This window comes from Pinus tabuliformis, chromosome X (genome assembly GCF_031772625.1).
Source record: "Pinus tabuliformis cultivar Carrire ecotype Pingquan chromosome X, CPIR1, whole genome shotgun sequence".
Taxonomy (NCBI): domain Eukaryota; kingdom Viridiplantae; phylum Streptophyta; class Pinopsida; order Pinales; family Pinaceae; genus Pinus; species Pinus tabuliformis.
In genome coordinates, this window is record NC_142308.1 from 967,910,660 (window position 1) to 967,933,669 (window position 23,010).

Below are 23,010 nucleotides of genomic sequence, written 5' to 3' on the forward strand. Positions count from 1 at the left end.
GGAAACCCAAAATGAACCCATACATTTTTAAAGAACAACTATGCATTCCATTGAGCAGTAACTTTCTTTCTACATGGAACAAGAATACACATTTTTCTAAATCTATCAACCACAACATACAAATAATCATTCCCTTTTCGAGACATTGGAAGTCCTCCTACAAAATCCATAGATATATTGTCCCATGATCTAGAAGGAACTGGAAGTGGCATATACAAACCTAAATCTATGTTGTTTAGCTTTCTTGTTGAACACGTGACACAACCTTTGATGTACTTAGCAATTGTTTCATTCATTCAAGGCCAATAGAGATACCTTTATAACTGTGCCATTGTCTTACTTACACCAAAATACCCTAAAACACGAGAAGAATGTGCTTCCCTGATCGCATGCACTCTTTCTCCCTATGGTATGCACAACTTTCCAATATGGTACAATAACCTGTCATGAACATGATAATTCAATTCTTCCACCCGAGCACCATGAGTTAGTGATTCATAAACATCTTTGAAATTAGTATCTTCATCATATTGTTCAATGTAACTTTCATGTGATAAAGAACTATTTTGCAGAATAACTGAAGCATTCAAAGAAGGTACTGATAACATATCATCTACTTTATTGGTGGTACATTTATTATATTTGATTACTAAGTGGGATTACGGCAAAAACCCCATCCATCTATAATGTCGAGACTGTTGTAACTTAGTTTGATATTGAAGGTACTGAAGTGGCTGATCATCTATATGAATCACTGTTTCTTTGCCCATTAAATAATGTTTCCATTTTTTAACACTCTCCACTAATACATACAATTCTTTCTCATAAGTTGGATAATTAGAAATTTCTTTAGAAAATGTTTCTGAATGAAAACAAATAGGATTTCCTTTTTGCAATAACACTACACCCATTGCATACCCACTAGCATCAGTTTCTATTTCAAATGGTTGTTGAAGGTATGGTAATGCCAATATTGGAGTTGTAACAATTTTCTTCTTTAAAGTATCAAATGTTTTTTGTTGTTTTCCTCCCCACTGGAAGGAGACTTTAGAACTTGTTAAAGCATGAAGTGGTGATGCAATAAAATAAAAATGACAAGTAAATTTCCTACAATAATGAACTGAACCCAAAAAAATTATAAATTCCATCACATTTTGAGGTCTTCGCCACTTAAGGATTACATCAATTTTAGCTGGATATATTTTAAGGTTACCTCCTCCAACTATGTAACCAATATATATTAAGGAAGTTTTCCTAAATTCACACTTAGGAAGTTTGAGATACATTTTCCCTCTTTGCAACACATCAAACACGTGTTTAGCATGCTTCACATGTTCTTCCAAACATGAACTAAAAGTAAGAATAGCATCCAAATAGACTATGACAAACTTATCAATAAAAGGATGAAACACATCATTCATCACTCTCATAAAAGTCATTGGAGCGTTGCATAAACCAAATGACATAACCAACCATTCACAAAGCCGTTGTATAGTCTTAAATGCAGTTTTCCATATATCATTCTCTGCAATATGAATCTGATGATAACCACTTTTCAAATCTAGTTTTGTAAATTAAACAACATTCCTTAACCGATCAAGAAAATCATCTATTCTAGGAAGAGGATACCTATTATTAATGGTGATTTTATTTAAGGCTCTAAAATCAGCACACATTCTCCAAGTTTTGTCTTTCTTAGGGACTAATATGATCGGTGATCCACATGGAGAAGAACTAGGTCGAATGAAGCCTTTATCAACCAATTCCTAAATTTTTTCTTAATTTCTTCATTTTCTATGACCGACATATGATACATGACAATGTTCAGAAGAGGAGCATCAGATTGTAATTGAATCTCATATTCTATTTCGTGTTTAGGAGGTAGACTTTTTGGTTCTTTACACAAGTCCTTATAAGAATCTACTATTTCAACCAGTGTTTCCTTAAACTAAGAATCACACCCTTCAAAAGCATCATACTTATCTTTAGGTTGTCCTTTAACAAACATGATAACATACTTTTTACTTGAATTTATGAGTCTTTTCATTTCACTTACATTGATTAAATCCAAGTTTGTCTTAACTTTGTTTGCCCTGAAAATGTATTCAATTCCTTCTTTAAAAAGATGATACTTACTCTCCTTTCTAGAAATATGGCATCTCAATCATAAAGATAAGGACTACCCAACACAACTCCACATATATCCAAAGGAATCACATCTAAATCAACTTCATCAACAAAATTAGTTGTAATTTCAAACCTTAAACAGCAATATTTTGTGACTTGCATCTAAGTGTTTTCTTTCAACCAACCTAAATGGTATGGTTTTGAGTTCCCAATCCCAATTTCCTTACTAGTTCCTCAGATATTAGATTTTCCTGTGATCCACTATCTAATAATGTATCTATCTTGTTGTGCTCAGAGATAATCCTGATATGAAACAATTAAACTCTCTTCTTTTCTTCAATCACATCATTAGATTTTGAAGAAGATACAGAACAAGTATAACTAGAGCTAGATTCAGAAGGATTATCTATCAAACCCATAGCAGTTATCTTCCTTTCATCACCAGAGTCGGATCCCAAATCTTGTTGGACTCTAGCATTAACTTTCATCTGACCCTTATTCTTAAGGAACTTCTTTGGCTTAAGTTTCGGATGAAGCTTCCAACACTTGGAGTCATCTTGTCCAACCCTCTAAAAATAAGTACAAGTAGGCCTCTCTCCTTTCTTAGATGTTTCCAACTTCCTCCCTTTCAACTTGCTCTTCCCTTTTCCTTCTTTGGAATCTTTGTTCTCTGAATTATTGAATTGTTTCTTTGAAAATTTTGACTAAAAAGGTCTTCCACCTAATTCAATATGAATGGCTTGTACACACACTTCATCAAAGTTAATTGGATTAAGCATAAGAAATGTATGTCACAAATAAGAATGCAAAATTCTAATATACTTTAACAAAGTATCTCATGTGTTTAATGGAACATTAAGTGCTAATGCCTTTTTCCTGAATTCCTGTGTAAACTCTTGCACACTTTGTCCTTTACCTTGCCTTATATGTTTCCAATCCATTACAGCTTGTTGCATATATCCTAAAGGATAGAATTGATTTCTAAGAGCTTTAACAAACTTAGACCATGAACAGATAATAATTTTACATTTATGCTTCAAATCTGATTGAGTTTTACTTTCCCACCAAATCAAATATGTTCCCCCCATTCTAAGTGTAGCTAACTGAATTTTTGCATATTCATCAACAATATTTTGAATTCTACAATACACCTCAAGTTGCTTTATCTAGTTATCTAACTTTTCAGGATTCATTTCACCATCATATATTGGCAACTCAAACTTAACATCAAGCTTCAAAAAAGGATATCTCTTTGGTTTCTTTTGTAATTCTGAATCTCAACTAGAATAATAAGAGAATAAGGAAGATGAAGACAAAGATGGAGGAGAAGGAGGTTCATTACCATCAAATTTTCCTTTCCCTTTTTCACTTCTATGCCTTTAGAAGACAAAGTTGCATCTATATTCTTCTTGTCTTCATAAATTTCTACAATCATCCTTTGCATATTAAGGAACATCTGCTAAAATTTCTCCTCGCGCTTTGTCTGAAGAGCTTCTTCTTCATTTGAACCTACCATCCTTTGTGAGAATTTCCTCTTTCCAATCTCTGGATATATCTCTTCAAGTTTTCCTTGTCCACGTTGCAACCTAGATCTAGTCAACATTCACATTGGAAATATCCTGCTTATACATGATCAACCTTGCTCTAATACCAAAATATGATCTGAAAACATAGAATTGACTATTTTCTCAATTTCACCAAATATTAACTAAGGTTTCTTTTATGTGAATGAATGAGAGAAAATTGATTTTTAAGTTCCTTTAAACTTAAACTTGAAATATAAAAATGAGCATGAACAAAAGAAAGAAAAGAATAAAACACATAAATATTTGATGACGAAGTTCGTCCCTTCTGTTAGCACTTAGAATGAACCTCAAGGCTGAGAAGAGGCAATTCTGAGGTAACAATAGACTAAGCTTTTGATCTAGCATCTAGCCCTGCCAAACCAGAAAGGGCTCTCTCCTTGTTAACTGAGGGTGGATGAAACAAATGAATCTTAGGCTAGCTATGAAGTATGGGGATTTGATTGAAAGTTGTGGGTCGAAAACAACAAGAGAAGAGACCATTGGTCTATGGAGCCAAGGCTGGTTTCTACCGGTAGACTTGGGGCAAAGTAAGTGCAATGCTCAGCCAGATAAAAAATGTAAATGAGAGAAGAAAAGAGGAGAAAACTCGCTGCCCTAGCGGCAACAATCAGGGGATGGATCTACAGTGGCAACGTTAGAAGAAAAAGAAACACAGGGTTACTCAATAGAGAATCTAACAAAGGATGGATTCTGCAAAGATAACCACTACAATTAACAACAAAATCATTGTGAAAGGAGCATCGTGCGTGGATGGATTACTAACACTTCCCTTAGATACTGATGTAACAAGAATTAGCAAATAATAATAAAAAAAACAAACAAACAAAACAAAACAAAAACAAAGTATGAAAATGATTTTACAAGGAACACATGCTACACATTAACCACCGTGATGGATCCCAAATCTAAAGGGCGGAAATTGTTTCATTAAAATAATATTCAAGAAAAAATTTATACAGTCCAAATCAGCCTCACTCTACTGCCAAAATCTAACCCCTACATCTTCCAAAAACACCCTATATATACCCTATTACATATTAATTGTGATTTCCTAAACATAGGAATCAAAATAATTAAAATAGAAAAAAAAAACAACTAAATATGTTTTTATGCGGTCAAATAAAATAAATCAAACTTATAACTAAGGAATTAAATCACATCAAAACAGAACAATAGGTTTGCTGCCACAAGTCAAATTGTTGAAGGTGTCATCGCTAGAAATCTAGGATTTTTTGAGATGTTGATCGATCATATTCCACCTGCACTCTATAGATGCCATGGATTTCTAAAATATTTTCCATTTTTTCATTGAATGTTTTGAATACTACCACCTCTCCTTCAAAAACTCAATGCTTTTGATTCCATGGCAAAAATACTTGCCAACGGTTCCTAGAAAGATTCGAATAATGCCACATCTAGTTATGATTCTTCATCACTATCATTCCCGAAAACGGATGACACTCTGGAAATAGCTTTTGATTTCTTGGAGGCAGCACCTGAAGAAGTCTTGGAAGGAGCAACCTTGTTTTTAAAGCCAAACTTTAATGTCTTTTGCTGATCCTACAGTGCAAAATATGTTGTAGTTCTTACTGTGCCAGAGGTTGGGACAGAACGAGAGTCTCTTACACTGTAATTGGTTTCATAGGATGTCTTTGGCACACTATAATGGCTATTTCTCATTGTAATGACTCTCACATCATGGAAATGATTCTCGCAGATGATGGGCGCATAAGCATTGCCCCAAGACCAGCTCCACAAGGCAAAATGCCTCCAATCAATATTGAGAAAATGGGCTGCATATACCAAGCTTGCTCTGGAATCTGCCTGGGGATTTTATTGGTCTTCACTGGATCCTCAATTGCAGGTTTCATGTAGCCAAAAGCACTAACAAGGACCAATAGCATAGAAATTCCAAACCATAAAAGGACCAAGGAAAACATACTCCCAATAGGAACTGCACCAGATGATTTCTCACCCTATATCAGTGCATTGAGTATATAAAAAAAATGCAAAAGGTAATGCCTGGAAACGAGAATGTTGTCTTCAGTGTGTTCTTCCTCCATTCTATGCCCATAATATGTAGACATGACAAAGCATTCGAATACCCAAAAAACAAACCCATAAACACACGATCCTCTAGAACTTGAACTTCTTTCATGAAACGACCAGCTAGGTTTTCGAGAACAATCTCGTTAGAGGCATCAAAGAATGCAAGGACGTGAGTGATGAAGTGCTTTCTTATCACTAGTCAATTCCTGCCATTACTGGGTGTCCTTCATTGCTATGAACCTAAGGATGGACCAACGCGCAATGCCAAAGGTCTATGCGCAACGCCGCTGGACATGTAGCACCAAAGGGCTACGCACAATACCCCTAGACTCTCTATATCAGTTGATCATTCCAAAACAAACAAACAAAAAAATTCCTTTGGGAAGATGCCCACACAGGCTCTAATATTATTTCCTTTTGTGGTCACTGCAGACAATCATTTTCCACTAAAATTCTCCAGCTAGTATGCACTCAATTCATGTTGATCACCGTCATGTTTTCTTGCGAGTCCAAGGGTGCAACATATATAGATGACCACACTTTTCTGAATGGGATTTATCCCACATGCGAGCAACAAAATAAAACGTAGTTATTTATAATACTTACCACTCCCAACATATTTCGATGCGTTGTGCACATTATACACCTCCTTAGATTGGCTTGGCTTGATGTTTTACTTGTGTGTTGTGGTTGCATGGTGCATGGAATTTGGAGTTGAGCTGGGCCTTCAGGCTCTCATTCTTTTAAATAAAATTTTTAACTTTTGATGCAGGGCACATGGAATTTGGAGCTGAGCATGGCCCTCAACAATACTTCCGTGAGACCAATACTCTTATTAATTTCCATAATTGCTTCATTGCCTTCTCCTCTTCTGGAGAAGTAAAATCTCTCTAAGTGCAGAAGCCAAAGCTTCCTCATTATTTGTACCACTTTTGGAAGCAGATTGAGCAAACTTTGATTGAGATGCTAGTTTTGATAAGAGCCACTACATGAAGCTTGAGATAGGGCTAATTGTGGCAAACATTTTTAACATGTGGCATCTCTTGTTGAACTAGCTCAATGACACATTTGATTAAAAACTTTCCAAGATTGATTTCCAGCTAGACCACGTTGGTATGGTAGGATGTAGATACCCAAAGCAGCAATGGCCTGCTCCCAATCTCTGTTTCAAATCATGGAGGTTGCTAATAGGATGTACAACTTCATATGCCACAATCTTCTCCAGTAAAGATGCAGGATCATCCCAGGTAATGCGATGGAGTTCGAGGACAGCTGGACTCAACCATGTTGCTAACTTTTCCTTTAAATCTGAATCCAAGGATCTCAGCAATGGAATGTTTTCCTCTCCAATAGCTCCATTAAGATCTACTCGGAGATCAACCAAGAACTTCAAGCCACCAGGATGTGCATTCAATCGCTCAAACAATGTTATATATAATGGCTTTAGAGCATGTCACAGATTTTTCTCCATCCTATATAAAGCTGACACACACCCTTCCTCATCCAAGTCAGACTACTGAGCATGATCATCACTCTACAATCTGAGATATTGCTGGATAAGTTCTCGAATGTGAACCCTATTAACACCAAACTGGGTAGCAAGTGCAATGAGGGCTTTCCGACAATTTTCTGATCCAAGTGTTTGGTAACCCTGTGAAAGTTCAGTGAGAGTCAGATCAACAGTATCTGTCTTTTTCATGTGAATTGCTCCATGCATTAACTTTTTGCACAGTTTCTAGCATCCTTTAGTTCTACTTTTCTTGCAAACCCACTTCCCAAGAACCAGAGTAAGTGGAGGATTTGTGCTTCTATGGTTTGATGTTTAGACTTGTGTGTTGTGATTGTAGGCCACATGAAGCTTGGAGCTGAGCTTGGTCTTTGGAGTCATTCAATTTTTTTATTTGCAAATTCTGTAATAATTTACCTTCTTGCATCATAAGAACCTCCATATGACTGTCCAGTTTGAAGATATTGTAGATGCTGAGACTGAGGTGCTAGTTGCATTGGAATAGAACTTTTGCAATAATATTTTTCTCTCGATATCATAGTTTGAAACCAAGTGAAGGAGGCACCAATTCTAGGATCAATTTCTTGTCTAGCATTCAACTGCATCTGCAAAAAACTAATTTGGACAGACCAACCTCTGCACAGATTCATGGATATCTCTTTCAATCAAAGCAGAGAAACGAGCTCGTCATATGTTAAGATAAGGATTAGCAACACAACAGGCATCTATGACCTCAAATGTTATGTTCTCTCCTTCTCTATCACAATGCAGCCACAAAACCAGCCACTGGCATCTCCTAGCTTCCTCGAGATCATTAAATAGAGGAATTGTTGCACTGATTGATTTTTGAGTCAATTATTCATTTGGTTATATCCTCTGATCCAAAAGCCAGTTTTGGGAGTGTGATATACCATTGGAAATATTTTTTTGAGATGCTTCTGATGGACATTATTATGATATGTTTTTCACTGAATATCATGTGCAAAACATCTAAAAAAACTAGACATAGTAAGAGCCCATCTTGATCACTGGTGACAGCCTGCAAGGACTAGAACTAACATTGGCCTTATTTGGGATGGTAGATCCTTGGAGGTGTCAAGAACACCGTAGACCAAGTGCCTCATCCTTTGGGAAATAAGGTTACAAACAGCTGTAAACCTAAAACAACTCATAACAATCCAAAAACATATACATATTACAATCTGTACATAAACAAATACCAGAAACTGAAATGTTGCCTTGGACAGCTCATTTATTTACAAACCTACCCTACTCTGATGCAAAATTGATAGATCAAGTAATGCTATAATGCCAGACTAACCAATCAAGAAGCTGTGGCAACGATGATGCTAGGGAGTGCTTGAACAAGGATAGAATTGGAAATGCTGACAGCCATACATGCACACAATGCTTTTGGCTGTGTAAAAGACAATCTCGTTTATCATTCAAACTGAAAAAAATATTCCATATATGCAACAATAGGATCATAGAAACTAGACCATGTATGCTACCCTAACTCCTCAACATATGCTTCCAACTGCAAACCATCAAGGCAAACATCCACGGGCATCCCTATTGTTACTTGTTTGGAAGGAGGGAGAGTTTCCAAGAACCTTTTGGGATCTCGGAGTTCATATGATTGGATCTGATCATTTAAATACTCTATCTCCTTCTCAAATTTTTCAACAACTAACTCAAAGAAACCAATTTTACCTTTAGGAGGAAACTTCATAGATCTCAAACATTGAAGCACGGTAATGAAAAATACCTCATCTATTTCAATATCCACTAACTGATCTCTAACTTCTTTTAAAACTTCACAAAACATAGGGTTTGCTACATACCCTGCCATATTATTTTAGTACATGAATGGATCAGTTAGTGCTGGAATCTCCGGATTGAGTTGGAGCTGCCAGGTGAATGTTTCAACCTTCATATGTCTGACCGTTGTCCACCATCAGCACCAGAACTGCAACTTTAATGATTTTTTCCCAGAGAAGATATGTCACCTCATCCTCGACAACAGTGCCAATATGTTAGCACTCAGAATGAACCTCAAGGCTAAGAAGAGGCAATTCTGAGGAAACCACAGACCAAGCTTTTGATCTAGCATCTAGCCCTGCCAGACTAGAGAGGGCTCTCTTTTTTCCAACTAAGGGTGGTTGAAATAAATGAATCTTAGGCTAGCTATGAAGTACAGGGATTTGATTGAAAGTTGTGGGTTGAAAACAGCAAGAGAAGGGACCATTGGGCTATGGAGCTGACGTTGGTTTCTACCAGCAAACTTGGGGTAAAGTAAGCACAATGCTTAGCCAAATAAAAAATGTAAATGAGAGAAGAAAAGAGGAGAAAACCCATTGCCCTACAGGCATCAATCAGGGGATGGATCTACAGTGGTAGTGTTAGAAGAAAACGAAACACAGGGTTACTCAACAAAGCATCTAACAGAGGATGGAATCTGCAAAGATAACCACTACAATTAACAACAAAATCATTGTGAAAGGAGCATCATGTGACGATGGATTCCTAACACTTCCCTTAGATAATGTTGTAACAAGAATTAGCAGAAAAAAATGAAGTATGAAAATGATTTTACAAGGAACACATGTTGCACATTAAGCACCGTGATGGATCCCAAATCTAAAGGGCAGAAATTGTTTCATTAAAATAATATTCAAGAAAAACTTTATACAGTCCAAAGCAGCCTCACTCTGTTGCCAAAATCGAACCCCTACATCTTCAAAAAACACCCTATATATACCCTATTACATATTAATTATGATTTCCTAAACATAGGAATCAAAATAATTAAAATAGAAAAAACAAACAACTAAATATGTTTTTATGCGGTCAAATAAAATAAATCAAACTTATAACTAAGGAATTAAATCACATCAAAACAAAACAATAGGTTTGTTGCCACAAGTCGAATTGTTGAAGGTGTCATCACTGGAAATCTGGGATTTTTTGAGATGTTGATCGATCATCTTCCACCTGCACCCTATAGATGCCTTGGATTCCTGAAATATTTGCCATTTGTTCGTTGAATGTTTTGAATACTACCACCTCTCCTTCAAAAACTCAATGCTGCTGATTTCATGGCTAAAATACTTGCCATCGGTTCCTAGAAAGATTCAAATAATGCCACATCTAGTTATGATTCTTCATCACTGTCATTCCTGAAAACTGATGACACTTTGGAAATAGCTTTTTCTTTCTTGGAGGTAGCACCTGAAGAAGTCTTGGAAGGAGCAACCTTGGTTGCAAAGCCAAACTTTAATGTCTTTCGCTGATCCTGCACTACAAGAGATGTTGCAGTTCTTACTGTGCCAGAGGCTGGGACAAAATGACAATCCTCTCCAGAACAAGAGTCTCTTGCACTATAATGGGTCTTTGGCACACTGTAATGGCTCTTGCTGATTGTAAGGACTCTCACATCATGGAAATCATTCTCGCAGATGATGGGCACATAATCATTGCCCCAAGACCAGCTCCATAAGGCAAAATGCCTCCAATCAATATTGAGAAAATGGGCTACATATACCAAGCTTGCTCTGGAATATGCTTGGGGATTTTATTGGTCTTCACTAGATCCTTAATTATAGGTTTCGTGTAGCCAAAAGCACTAATAAGGACCAATAGAACAAAAATTCCAAATCATAAAAGGACCAAGGCAAACATTCTCCCAACAGGAACTGCACCAGAGGATTTCTCACCCTATATCAGTGCATTGAGTATATAAAAAGAAATGCAAAAAGACAATTCCTGGAAACGAGAATGTTGTCTTCAGTGAGTTCTTCCTCCATTCTATGCCCATAATATATAGACATGACGAAGCATATTCATACCCAGCAAGAAAACCCATAAACACATGAGCCTATGGAACTTGAACTTCTTTCATGAAATTCCCAACTCGGTTTTCGAGAACAATCCTGTCAGAGACATCAAAGAATGCAAGGATGTGAGTGATGAAGTGCTTTCTTATCACCAGTCAATGCCTCCCAATGTTGCGTGTCCGTCATTTATGTGAACCTAAGGATGGCCCTATGCGCAACACCCCTCGATGTGCAACGCCAAAGGGCTACGCGCAGTGCCCCTAGACTCTCTGTATCAGATGATCATTCCAAGACAAAAAAAATCCTTTGGGAAGATGCCCACACGGGCTCTAATATTATTTCCTTTCGTGGTCACTGCAGATGATTTTTTGGCACTAAAATTCTTTAGCTAGTATGCGCTCAATTCATGTTGATCACCGTCATGTTTTTCGATGAGTCCAAGGGCGCAACATATATATATGACCACACTTTTCTAAATGGGATTTATCCCACATTCAAGTAGCAAAATAAAATGTAGTTATTTATAATACTTACCACCCACAACATATTTCGTTTCATTGTGCACATTATACACCTCCTTAGATTGGCTTGGCTTGATGTTTAACTTGTGTGTTTTGGCTACATGGTACATGGAATTTGGAGCTAAACTGGACCTTCGAGCTCTCAATTTTTTAAATGAAATTTGAAAATTTTGATGCAGGGAGCATGGAATTTGGAGATGAGTTTAGCCTTCAAAAATACTTCCATGGGACCAATACTCTTATTAGTTTCCATAGTTGCTTCAATAATTGCCTTCTCCTCTTCTGGAGAAGTAAAATCTCTCTAAGTGCAGAAGCCAAAGCTTCCTCATAATCTGTACCACTTTTGGAAGAAGATTGAGAAAAAATTGATTGAGATGCTAGTTTCAATAAGAGCCACTGCATGAAGCCTGAGATAGGGCTAATTGTGGCAAACATTTTTAACATGTGGCATCTCTTGTCGAAATAGCTCAATGACATGTTTGATTAAAAAATTTCCAAGATTGATTTCCAGCTAGACCACATTGGTATGGTGGGATGTAGATACCGAAAATGGTGATGGCATGCTCCCAATCTTTGTTTCAAATCATGGTGGTTGCTAATAGGATGTACAACTTCATATGCCACAATCTTCTCTAGTAAAGATGCAAGATCATCCCAGGTAATGCGATGGATTTCTCGGACAGCTGAACTCAACCATGTTTCCAGCTTTCCTTTAAATCTGAATCCAAGGATCTCCGCAATGGAATGTTTTCCTCTCCAATATATCCATTAAGATCTACTCGGATATCAACCAAGAACTTCAAAGATTTTCCTCCATCCTCTAGAAAGCTGACACACACCCTTCCTCATCCAATTCATACTGCTGAGCATGATCATCACTCTGCAATCTGAGATATTGCTGGATAAATTATCAAATGTGAGCCCTGTTAACACCAAACTGGGTAGTAAGTGAAATGAGGGCTCTCTGACAATTTTCTAATCTAAGTGTTTAGTAACCCTGTGAAAGTTCAATGAGAGTCAGATCAATAGTATCTGTCTTTTTCATGTGAATTTCTCCATGCATTAACTTTTGCACAGTTTCTAGGATCCTTTAGTTCTACTTTTCTTGCAAACCCACTTCCCAGGAACCAGAGTAAGTGGAGGATTTGTGCTTCTATGGTTTGATGTTTAGACTTGTGTGTTGTGACTGTAGGGTGCATGAAGCTTGGATCTGAGCTTGGTCTTCAGAGTCATTCAATTTGTTTATTTTCCAATTCTGTAATAATTTACCTTCCTGCATCATAAGAACCTCCATATGACTGTCCAGTTTGAAGATATTGTGGATGCTGAGACTGAGGTGCTAGTTGCATTGGCATAGAACTTCTGCAATAATCTCATTCTCTCAATAGCATAGTTTGAAACCGAGTGAAGGAGGCACCAATTCTAGGATCAATTTCCTGTCTGGCATCAACTGCATCTGCAAAAAACTGATTTGGACAGACCAACCTCTGCACAGATTCATGGATATCTCTTTCAATCAAAGCAGAGAAATGAGCTCGCCATATGTTGAGATAAGGATTAGCAGCATGACAGACATCTATGACCTCAAATGCTATGTTCTCTTCTTCTCTATCACAATGCAGCCACAAAACCAGCCACTGGCATCTCCTAGCTTCCTCAGGATCATTAAATACATGAATTGCTGCACTGGTTGATTTTTGAGTCAATTATTCATTTGGTCATATCTTCTGATCCAGAAGCCGTTTTGGGAGTGTGATATACCATTGGAAAGATTTTTCTGAGATGCTTCTGATGGACATGCTTATGACATGTTTTGCACTGAAGATCATGTGCAAAACATCTAACAAAACTAGACATAGTAAGAGCCCATTTTGATCACTGGTGACAACCTGCGAAGACTAGAACTAACATTGGCCTTATTGGGGATGGAAGCTCCTTGGAGGTGTCAAGAACACCATAAACCAAGTGCCTCATCCTTTGGGAAATACGGTCACAAACAACTGTAAACCCAAAACAATGCATACCAATCTAAAAACAGATGCATATTGTAATCGGTACATAAACAAATACTGGAAATTCAATTGTTGCCTTGGGCAGCTTATTTATTTACAAACCTAACGTACTCTGATGAAAAATTGATAGATCAAGTAATGTTGTAATTCCAGACTAATCAATCAAGCAGTTTTGGCAACGATGATGCTAGGGAGTCATTGAACCAGGACAGAATTGGAAACGCTGACAGCCATACATGCACACAATGCTTGTGGCTATGTAAAAGACAATTTGGTTTGTCATTAAAACTAAAAAAGAGATTCCATACATGCAACAACAGGATCATAGAAACAAGACCATGCATGCTACCCTAACTCCTCAACATATGATTCCAGTTGCAAACTGTCAATGCAAAGATCCATGGGCAGCCCTATTGTTTCTTGTTTGGAAGGAGGGAGAGTTTCCAAGAACCTTTCGGGATCTCAGAATTCATATGATTGTATCTGATCATTTAAATACTCAATCTCCTTCTCAAATTTTTCAACAACTAACTCAAAGAAACCAATTTTACCTTTAGGAGGAAACTTCATAGATCTCAAACATTGAAGCATGGTAATGGAAGATACCTCATCTATTTCAATATCCACTAACTAATCTCTAACTTCTTTTAAAAATTCACAAAACACAGGGTTTGCCACATACCCTACCATATTATTTTAGTACATGAATGGATCAGTGAGCGTTGGAATCTCTGGATTGATTTGGAGTCATCAGGTGAATGTTTCAGCCTTCATATGTTTGATCATTGTCCACCATCACCAACCAGAGCTGCAACTTGAATGATTTTTTCTCGGAGAAGATCAGTCACCTCATCCTCAGTAGTGACGCCAATATGTTAGCACTCAGAATGAACCTCAAGGCTGAGAAGAGGCAATTCTGAGGTAACCACAGACCAAGATTTTGATCTGGCATCTAGCCCTGCCAAACCAGAGAGCACTCTCTCTTTGCCAACTAAGGGTGGTTGAAATAAATGAATCTTAGGCTAGCTATAAAGTATGGGGATTTGATTGAAAGTTGTGGGTCAAAAACAACAAGAGAAGGGACCATTGGGCTATGCATCTGAGGTTGGTTTCTGTTGGAAAACTTGGGGCAAAGTAAGCACAATGCTCAGCCAGATAAATAATGTAAATGAAAGAAGAAAAGAGGAGAAAACCCATTGCCATGCACGCATCAATCAGGGGATGAATCTACAGTGGCAGCGTTAGAAGAAAAAGAAACATATGGTGACTCAACAGAGCATCTAACATAGGATGGATTCTGCAAAGATAACCACTACAATTAACAACAAAATCATTTCCAAAGGAGCATCATGCATGGATAAATTCCTAACACTTCCCTTAGATAATGCTGTAACAGGAATTAGCAAAAAAAAAAAAAAACAAAACAAAAAACGAAAAAAAACAAAAAAAAACAAAAAAAAACAAAGTATGAAAATTATTTTACATGGAACATATGCTACACATTAAGCACCATGATGGATCCCAAATATAAAGCGCAGAAATTGTTTCATTAAAATAATATTCAAGAAAAAATTTATACAGTCCAAAGCAGCCTCACTTTACTACCAAAATCAAACCCCTACATCTTCCAAAAGACACCCTATATATACCCTATTACATGTTGATTGTGATTTCCTAAACATAGGAATCATAATAGTTAAAATAGAAAAAAGGAATGCAAACAAATAAATATGTTATTATGCGGTCAAATAAAATAAATCAAACTTATAACTAAGGAATTAAATCACATCAAAACAGAACAATAGGTTTGCTGCCACAAGACGAATTGTTGAAGGTGTCATCGCTGGAAATCTGGGATTTTTTGAGATGTTGATCAATCACCTTCCACCTACACCCTATAGATGCCTTGGATTCCTGAAATATTTTCCATTTGTTTGTTGGATGTTTTGAATACTGCCACCTCTCCTTCAAAAACTAAATGTTGTTGATTTCATGGCTAAAATACTTTCCATCAATTCCTAGAAAGATTCGAATAATGCCACATCTAGTTATGATTCTTCATCACTTTCATTCCCGAAAACTGATGACACTTTGGAAATAGCTTTTTCTTTCTTGGAGGCAGCACCTGAAGAAGTCTTGGAAGGAGCAGCCTTGTCTGCAAAGCCAAACATTAATGTCTTTAATTGATCCTACACTGCAAGAGATGTTGTAGTTCTTACTACGCCAGAGGCTGGGACCGAACGAGAGTCTCTTGCGCTGTAATGGGTTTCATAGGATGTATTTGGCACACTGTAATGGCTTTTTCTCATTGTAATGACTCTCACATCATGGAAATGATTCTTGCAGATGATGGGTGCATAAGCATTGCCCCAAGACCAGCTCCACAAGGCAAAATGCCTCCAATCAATATTGAGAAAATGGGCTACATATACCAAGCTTGCTGTGGAATCTGCTTGGGGACTTTATTGGTCTTCACTGGATTGCAGGTTTTGTGTAGCCAAAAGCACTAACAAGGACCAATAGCACAGAAATTCAAAATCATAAAAGGACCAAGGCAAGCATTCTCCCAATAGGAACTGCACCAAATGATTTCTCACCCTATTTCAGTGCATTGAGTATATAAAAAAAATGCAAAAGGAAATGCCTGGAAATGAGAATGTTGTCTTCAATGTGTTCTTCCTCCATTCTATGCCCATAATATATAGACATGACGAAGCATACACATACCCAGCAAACAAACCCATAAACACACGAGCCTCTGGAACTTGAACTTCTTTCATGAAACGCCCAGCTAGGTTTTCGAGAACAATCCTGTCAGAGGCAACAAAGAATGCAAGGACGTGAGTGATGAAGTGCTTTCTTATCACTAGTCAATGCCTCCCAATGCTGGGTGTCCTTCATTGATGTGAACGTAAGGATGACCCTATGCGCAGTGCCAAAGGGCTATGTGAAATGCCCTTCGACACACAGCACCCCTAGACTCTCTGTATCAGCTGATCATTCCAAAACCAAAAACAAAATCCTTCAAGAAGATGCCCACATGGGCTCTAATATTATTGCCTTTCATGGTCACTGCAGACGATTTTTTTCCACTAAAATTCTCCAGCTAGTATGCGCTCAATTCATGTCGATCACCATCATGTTTTTCGACGAGTCCAAGGGCGCAACATATATAGATGACCACACTTTTCTGAATGGGATTTATCCCACATGCGAGCAACAAAATAAAACGTAGTTATTTATAATACTTACCACTCACAACATATTTCAACGCGTTGTGCACATTATACACCTCCTTAGATTGGCTTGGCTTGATGTTTGACTTGTGTGTTGTGGTTGCATGGTGCATGGAATTTGGAGCTGAGCTGGGCCTTCGGGCTCTCAATTTTTTAAATAAAATTTGTAATTTTTGATGCAGGGCGCATGGAATTTGGAGCTGAGCTTGGCCTTCAACAATACTTCCATGGGACCAATACTCTTATTAGTTTCCATAATTGCTTCAATAATTGCCTTCTCTTCTTCTGGAGAAGTAAAATCTCTCTAAGTACAAAAGCCAAAGCTTCCTCATAATTTGTACCACTTTTGGAAGAAGATTGAGCAAACTTTGATTGAGATGCTAGTTTCGATAAGAGCCACTGCATGAAGCTTGAGATAGGGCTAATTGTGGCAAACATTTTTAACATGTGGCATCTCTTGTCGAACTAGCTCAATGACATGTTTGATTAAAAACTTTCCAAGATTGATTTCTAGCTAGAACACGCTAGTATGGCAGGATGCAAATACCCAAAGCAGAGATGGCATGCTCCCAATCTCCGTTTCCAATCATGGAGGTTGATAATAAGATGTACAACTTCATATGCCACAATCTTCTCCAATAAAGATGCAGGATCATCCCAGGTAATGCGATGGAGTTCGAGGACAGCTGGACTCAACCATGTTGCCAGCTTTTCCTTTAAATCTGAATCCAAGGATCTCAGCAATGGAATGTTTTCCTCTCTAATAGCTCCATTAAGATCTACTTGCAGATCAACCAAGAACTTCAAGCCACCAGGATGTGCGTTCAATTGCTCAAACAATGTTATATATAATGGCTTTAGAGCACGTCTCATATTTTCCTCTGCACTATAGAAAGCTGACACACACCCTTCCTCATCCAAGTCATACTACTGAGAATGATCATCACTCTGTAATCTAATATATTATTTGATAAGTTCTCGAATGTGAACCCTGTTAACACCAAACTGGGTAGAAAGTGCAAAGAGGGCTCTCTGATGATTTTCTGGTCCAAGTGTTTGGTAACCCTGTGAAAGTTCAGTGAGAGTTAGATCAACAGTATCTGTCTTTTCCATGTGAATTTCTCCATGCATTAACTTTTGCACAGTTTCTAGTGTCCTTTAGTTCTACTTTTCTTGCAAACCCACTTCCCAGGAACCAAAGTAAGTGGAGGATTTGTGCTTTTATGGTTTGATGTTTAGACTGGTGTGTTGTGACTACAGGGTGCATGAAGCTTTGAGCTGAGCTTGGTATTCAGAGTCATTCAATTTGTTTATTTTCAAATTTTGTAATAATTTACCTTCCTACATCATAAGAACCTCCATATATCTGTCTAGTTTGAAGATATTGTAGATGTTGAGACTGAGGTGCTAATTACATTGCCATAGTACTTCTGTAATAATCTCGTTCTCTCAATAACATAGCTTGAAACCGAGCGAAGGAGACACCAATTTTGGGATCAATTTCATGTCTGGAATTCAACTGCATCTGGAAAAAACTGATTTGGACGGACCAACCTCTGCACAGATTCATTGATATCTCTTTCAATCAAAGCAGAGAAACGAGCTCGCCATATGTTGAGATAAGGATTAGCAGCATAGCAGACATATATGACCTCAAATTCTATGTTATCTCTTTCTCGATCACAATGCAGCCAAAAAACTAGCCATTAGCATCTCTTAGCTTCCTTGGGATCATTAAATACATGAACTGCTGCACTGGTTGATTTTTGAGTCAATTATTCATTTGGTCATATCTTCTGATCCAAAAGCCGGTTTTGGGAGTGTGATATACCGTTGGAAAGCCTTTTCTGAGTTTCTTATGATGGACATGCTTATGACATGTTTTTCACTAAAGATCATGTGCAAAACATTTAACAAAATCAGAAATAGTAAGAGCCCATCTTGATCACCGGTGATAGCCTGCGAAGACTAGAACTAACACCTCTTGGACTACATCTCCAGGTCCGCTTCCAAGTGGGTGCTCATTGTATTAGGAATGATCAAAAAGTCTCTTTACATAAAATATATCCATTCTAGACTATGCATGCAAGCACCAATGGCTACTATTATAATGATGGCTTCAGCCTTTGATCTCCAGTGCATCTTTCCATTCTCAAAAAGGCCCAAGGATGTCCAAGTTATGCCTAAAAATGAATTTATAAGCACAAAATATGTTAGGCCCCTATACTACTAGTGTAACCCCTTATTTTTATTAGTACAACCCACTTATTATATTGATGTACCCATGTAGTGCCCATATTGTTACTATTGTGCCCCATAGAAGCCCACTATTGTTAATATTGTGCCCTTACATTATTATTGTTATGTCGGCTCCGATTATGTTATGACCCCTTAGACTCCTATATATAGAAAGGAGGTGTTTTCATTTGTATCATGCAGGAATTTCTCATTTGTGTAATGTAAAGGAGGTTGCCCCCTCGAAGAGGCTGAATTCTAAGGCATTGATCTCTGTTTTCTATCTTTTTGTGAGTTGGTTTCATAACATTTGGTATCAGAGCTTTGGATTCTAGGGTTTCGCTACTCTGAACAAGTCATCATGGAATTTTCGTTATAATTTTTTTTTCTGCAACATTTCAAAAGCTAAAAAAAAAAACCCTTTGGATAATAAATCACGCTGAATCTCGGGTCCAAATTTCAGAGCTTTTCGCTCTATATTTATGGAGATATGAGCTGAGGAAGTTGGTCTTTTTGCAGACTCCTGAATTACATTCCAAACAGGTGACCTAGGGAAAATTGTCATAACTTTCTCTCTGAGCATCGGATTGAAATTTTGTAAGAAGGTACAGAAAGAGGACGAACTATAGTTTATTGTATATCTTTTTCAGATCCAAAGGTCGAAACAGTGACACGTGGTACTTCATACAAGTTCGCTCTTCTAGAAAGGTCTATAATCAGTTCATCTTGGGAGATTGTGCATAACTCTTTCTTGGAGAATCCAATTTGGATCAGACTGGTGGCATTTGAAAGAGGACACAGAGGGCTACTACAGATCGCAATTTCAGAACTTAAAGATCTGAAAGTACATAGTTACAGTCATTTCAAGATCGAGCTCCTAAAATCAAGAAAAAGCAAGATGAGGAAGTTTGATGGCAAGGATCTGGTAAATTGGATACTTCAGATGGAGCAATATTTTGATCTATATGGTGTACCACTATTACAAAAGGTATGTATTGCATCTTCATATTTAGAACCAGATCAATTTTTATGGTATGAAGAGCTTTGTTTTCGTAAACAACGTGTTACATGGTCAATTTTCACGGAGGAAATGATAGCACATTATGAGGATACAAAGAGCAACACCTTCTTTAGAGAAACACCACAACAATTGGAAAGAGTAAAAGGGCTTTTTGACATAGTGGAAAGAAAAATTATGGAAACCAGGAAGCATACCCCTCACAACTATAAAGATGGAAGTGTTGTTTCTCCTAGCCTTCCAAAACCTACAAGGGTTACACCACAACAATTGGAAGAAAAAAGAGAAAAAGGGATTTGTTACAATTGTGATAGCAAATGCACTAAAGGTCATAAGTGTGCTGAAAAGAAATTATTTTACATAGAATATGAAGAGGAGGAATAAAAGGATCGAGAAACATCAAAAGAAGAAGATATACGCCAGGACCCCACCCCAGAGAAAGAAGAAATGAATCAGACCATATCTTGTAAAGCATTGGCAAGAATTACCACTCCTCAAACTCTCAAGATAAAAGGACATATCAAGAAGAAAAAGGTGCAAGAAGTGAAAGAACACATCAAGAAAGAAGAAATGAATCCAACCATATCTTGTATTTCATTGGTCAAAATTACCACTCCTCAAACTATCAAGATAGAAGGACATATCAAGAAGAAAAATGTTCAAGAAGTTAAAGATCACATCGAGCATCAAGAAATGAATCCGACCATATCTTGTAAAGGATTGGAAGAAATTACCACTCCTCAAACTCTAGAGATAGAAGGACATATCAAGAAGAAAAAGGTTCAAGCAGTGAAAGATCACATCGAGCATCAACAACAAGTTCTCCAAATTTTAAAGGATAACGCCACTTCGATGCAAAATCAAATGAAACAACAAGTAGATCAACATCGTAGTGAAAAATGTTTTGATGTAGGTGATTAGGTATTTTTACTGCTACATCTCAAGCAAGCTATTTATGAGAAGGAAATATTGGCAATACTACATGCACCAAAAAAATGGCGACCTTACCAAATGGGAAGACTCTTCAAGGATGAGGATGTGGAAGCATTGTTTTGTGCTATTTCGATTATCCAACTAGATTGGATAAACAAAGCAAGGGATGAATGGAAGAAGGATGAAGAAGTATGGCCACTTATTCAAAATTTGCAAAAGATCCAAATTCAAACAATATTGACAGAAATTGAAGAGGAAGGAAAAATCATATTGGAACTTGGAGCAGTCACAGAAACAAGAATCGGACAGCTATGAAATCGATCAATTTCAGAGTATCTCATCAAGTGGAAGAACTTACCCGCTGAAGATTCCACATGGGAGGACAAGAATTTTATACAGAAGCATCAAGAACTACTCAAGCATTGAGGACAATGCTTTTTGAAGGAGAGAGGCATGTTAGGCCCCTATACTACTAGTGTAACCCCTTATTGTTATTAGTACAACCCACTTATTATATTGATGTACCCATGTAGTGCCCATATTATTACTATTGTGCCCCATAGAATCCCACTATTGTTAATATTGTGCCCTTACATTATTATTGTTATGTCGGCTCTGATTATGTTATGACCCCTTAGACTCCTATATATAGAAAGGAGGTCTTTTCATTTGTATCATCCAGGAATTGCTCATTTGTGTAATGTAAAAGAGGTTGCCCCCTCGAAGAGGCTAAATTCTAAGGCATTGATCTCTCTTTTCTATCTTTTTGTGAGCTGGTTTCATAACAAAATAATACAAAGTTTGCAGACTCACTGTACAACTCCCCTCACCAATGGCACAGTGGCAATCCTTTTATAGTAACCATGGGAGGTCCCAGGGTCAAACCGGTGGGTCTCCCTAGAGCGATTTGGAAACATATAGCAATTGATTGTATTAACACAGTAAACGGTTGCATTTGGCGCAACCATATAATAAGTAGTTCGCATATAATTCATATACCTAAGTTTTACCATAACCCTTTGGTGCAATCAGAATATGAAACATGGCATATAGTTATAGTAAGGTTTAAACATAGAACTCGAAGCCTGATGGTGATGTGAAGAACTCAACCTGTGGCATATACTGTTACCTGTTGACTAGCGGTGATAGATCATGCACATAACAAGTCAATCAACAATCTAAACATTACAACACCCATGGAATTTTATATATATCAAGGTTTATACAATCCTCAGTGGTTTAGAATATGGTTTTTGAACTACGCTCTGGTATGTTTAATTGACGTTAAAAATAGCTCGGGGTTTGGCAGGGCTACCGAAGTTGGCAGGCTCTTCCAACACTTCCCCTCATTATACCATACAATAGGCCCTTAAATATAAACATTCACCCGTGTATTATTAAAGCACGAACATGGTTCAATGGTAAATTTTTATGGTGTTATAATGGATGTCATGTGTTAGACCCCTGACTCTGCCCATCTGACCTTTGCATTGACTTTGACTACCTCTGTGTTGACTTTAACCTTCCACATGTCACACTGAGAGACTGCCACTTGGCCTGCAAGGCCAATTTTTTTCCTATTTGAAAATAACTTTAGAACATGTTTTCTCACTCATATGGAGGCCATTTTCGATACCAAATATACCACCGAAATAAATGCGACAAGCACTTCAAATTGTGTTGGTTTTGCAAGCATCTAATACTGTAAAATTCTAAGTATTTTGAGGATCCTCCTGGATCAGCTGGTTTCATGTGGCAATGTGTACAATGGAATAATGGTTGTTTTCATGCATGAGGTCATTACATGCATTGTTGATATGGCCTTGCATTGATGATCGGATCCTACTTAGAGTAATTTTTATGAGTTGATACATTTACTTGTGTATGTCTATATGTTGTTATGATTAAGTTATACATGTATCACACTGATTTGATGATCTTGCAGACAAG

The 23,010-nt window shown here is 37.4% G+C and overlaps 3 pseudogenes; all 3 read right to left on the minus strand.

Moving 5' to 3' along the window:
• Window positions 1-6,518: 6,518 nt before the first annotated feature.
• On the minus strand, window positions 6,519-11,663 carry LOC149142949 (uncharacterized; annotated as a pseudogene).
• Window positions 11,664-11,768: 105 nt separating this feature from the next.
• On the minus strand, window positions 11,769-16,418 carry LOC149142950 (uncharacterized; annotated as a pseudogene).
• Window positions 16,419-17,019: 601 nt separating this feature from the next.
• On the minus strand, window positions 17,020-18,444 carry LOC149142951 (uncharacterized; annotated as a pseudogene).
• Window positions 18,445-23,010: the final 4,566 nt, after the last annotated feature.